The following is a 2,714-nucleotide window of genomic DNA, read 5'->3' as shown; positions in this document are numbered from 1 at the left end:
GTAAAAAGAAGCAAAGAAAGAAAGAAATAAAAACTGCCAGCGTGAGTCTGAGTGAAAGGAACGAGACTGCGTTCGTTCCATCAGCTTTAAATCACAGGAGGCGTGAATATTATCGAGCAGCTGTGCGTCACCTCATCACGACATCGTCCACCGGTGTGTGAAAACTCCGTGCGTCGTATCCACAAAGAGTCTGATCTCGGGATTAAGAGTTCTCTGAACTGCCAGTTCCTTCTTAAAATCCAACCCCGAAGCACCTGTTCATTTCACTATTAGCACTCCACTGCTACTGCAGTAAATCACCGCCGCGCCAAGGAGCCCTCATACGCGTTATTCTGCCACCTGCTGGTCATTCATGATTCGGCACCATTGATGAACCCACTCTATTCAACCTCCGTTCTTAACCCTTTACTGGGCAACAATCCATTTATCTCCAATGTTTTGACAGGCAACAGCACAACGCGACCATCTTTCTACATAAATAACAAAGCCATGCCACGTCACATGACCAGGAAGTGCACTTCCTTTTCTGCTTTTACAATTCACCGACTGATTCGAGTGATAAGAATCCACGCAAACTTTCGTTTTTTTTTCTCTCTCTGTAAATGTACTCATGCCCATGCGGTGGAGGGTTACGTCGGACCGCCCGACATTTTAAACACCGACACGGAAGGTTTATTCTGAATTTCTCTGTAGTTTCCGGGCGCGTTGCGGGTCGACGTTACAGCTGCAGTTCTCAGTTTGAGTTTATCTGGGAAACTCGCATTCTTTCCCTGATAGTTTCAGTTCCCGTGATAGTTTGTGTTAAGGATAATAACCTTGTTACGTACGTCCAGCTTTCACGTTCGGCTTTTCACAGTGTCCCGTGCGTGTGTGTGTGTGTGTGTGTGTGTGTGTGAGACCTTGTGGATGATGTTTATTTTTTAATCCGAATGAACAAATTGCCGGTTTAAGAATAAGAATAATAATCCTGATGAGAAAACTCGCCTTTCTAACAGAATCAGCTGCGCGCCAACGCGGACGCCAACGCCTCAAACTTTTATTTAGACATGTTTTGCACATCGACGTTTTGCACAAAGCCGTGTTGTCATATAACTCAAAGTTTCTCGTATACGATGCTCTTCTTTTTTTATTAACAATTTTTTTTTTTTTTTTTTAGCAGGTTTCATTTGACCTTTTGAGAGTGTTTGTATGAGTCTAATGGACTTTACTATGAGTCTAATGGTGATTTTACTGTGCAGGACAGTTCAGTAAACAAATAAATAAATAAGTTAATTAAGAAATAGTTCAATCCACAAATACGCAAAGAAAAATATTTGCCAAATAAAAACATACAAATACATTTTCAATCATTTTTGATTCATTTTAAATCGAATAGAAATGAAGCAAACGAACCGATCGATTATTTCAACTCCACAAGCTTCACTTGTATCTGTATTTTTTATTTTTTTATTTTTTTTTTTTAAATAAATAATCATTTTAGTGATTAAACATGGGCAAATTTGCTATATTTATAACAACTAAATCTTTTTTCTTTTTTGTGCTGGATTTATTTTTATTTCTTTTTTGTTGTTGTTGAACTAAACGAATCAGGAGCGAATCACATGACCCCCTCCACGTGCTGGTGTGATTTGAGGTCTAAAGTTCTGCCTGCGTCGCGACGTGTTCGTTATTAAGGACTTCATTAAGGTCTGCAGACTCCTCTGGCCTCATGACGTCGGCGGAGTTTTAAGAGACGGACGTGTATTTTTTTTGGGGGGGGGGGGGGGGGGATATCGTATCAGAAGTGTTTCTTTATCTCTAAACTGACACGCCGCACTTTCTGTGTTTCCGTAAACACCACACGCGCTCTGTACATGTAAATAAACTTTAACGTAAAGCGTCGTAGCCCCTCCCCCCCCCCTCCCCCCGCCCCTCTCCTATGCAGTCCTGTAAACGGACGTGATCTGATGAACGACGAAAGCCGACACGACAGAAAAATGCCATGAAACTGTGAACTTCGAACTGTTTTTTTATTTTTTTAACACGTCAGAGGTTTAGAAAACTGCCGGACGGCGGTCGTGTGAAGAATCCATGGTTTATATCGAAATAGAAATAGAACTAAACGAAAATAGGCGTGTATATTGCGATAAAGAGCGAGACGCCCGGCGGCGTATGTTACTCGCTGAAAGGCGAGGTTTTATCCACATGCCGTCTTTTATGGTGTTTTCTTTTGTTTGTTTGTTTGTTTGTTTGTTTGTTTGTTTGTTTTTTACTCACGTGCTTGATTCCTGTTTGAGAAACGATGATTGTAAATACATTGATAATAAAGTTTAATGGCTATGAAACGACTCGGAGCATTGCATCATGGGACGATACTCCAGAACAAGCTGCTTCGGAAAGGGATTTTAGACTTTTATTTTGTTGTCTGAGCGAGGATATGAGCGCTCGCGCTGTGAAAACATCGGACTCTGGGTGTTTTTGTCTGTAGCGGTAAGTTCAGTGCAGTGCGGTACACTCGTGGAGGAAAAACCTCCGGTCCTGGCGAGCAAAGCTTTTATTTTCGGAGCTATTTTTAATCCTGGACTGCGTGTCTGGGGTTTCTTCATTCTTTCTTTCATTTTTTTTTTCTCCTTTTCTTTTTAATGTAAAGCAGAACACAATCATAACTTCCCCAGACGGCCCCCAGCACCATCGCCGGCACCGGGGCTTCACATCCTGCGCAGTTCCTCGTCCTT

General features: G+C 41.9%; 1 protein-coding gene across 6 annotated transcripts in view; it reads left to right on the top strand.

The window, feature by feature from the left end:
• Window positions 1-2,327, top strand: part of wnk4b (WNK lysine deficient protein kinase 4b) — an 80,424-nt gene extending 78,097 nt beyond the window's left edge. For all 6 annotated transcript variants that reach the window (XM_017454507.3, XM_047150729.2, XM_017454506.3 and 3 more), the window contains one exon: window positions 1-2,327. This exon is cut by the window's left edge and continues 103 nt beyond it. The gene's annotated coding sequence lies outside the window, so the exon portion shown is untranslated.
• The last annotated feature ends 387 nt before the right edge of the window (window positions 2,328-2,714 follow it).

Source organism: Ictalurus punctatus, chromosome 24 (genome assembly GCF_001660625.3).
Source record: "Ictalurus punctatus breed USDA103 chromosome 24, Coco_2.0, whole genome shotgun sequence".
Lineage (NCBI taxonomy): Eukaryota > Metazoa > Chordata > Actinopteri > Siluriformes > Ictaluridae > Ictalurus > Ictalurus punctatus.
The sequence above is the reverse complement of the archived record's forward strand: the minus strand, read 5'-3'. Positions and strand labels throughout refer to the sequence as shown.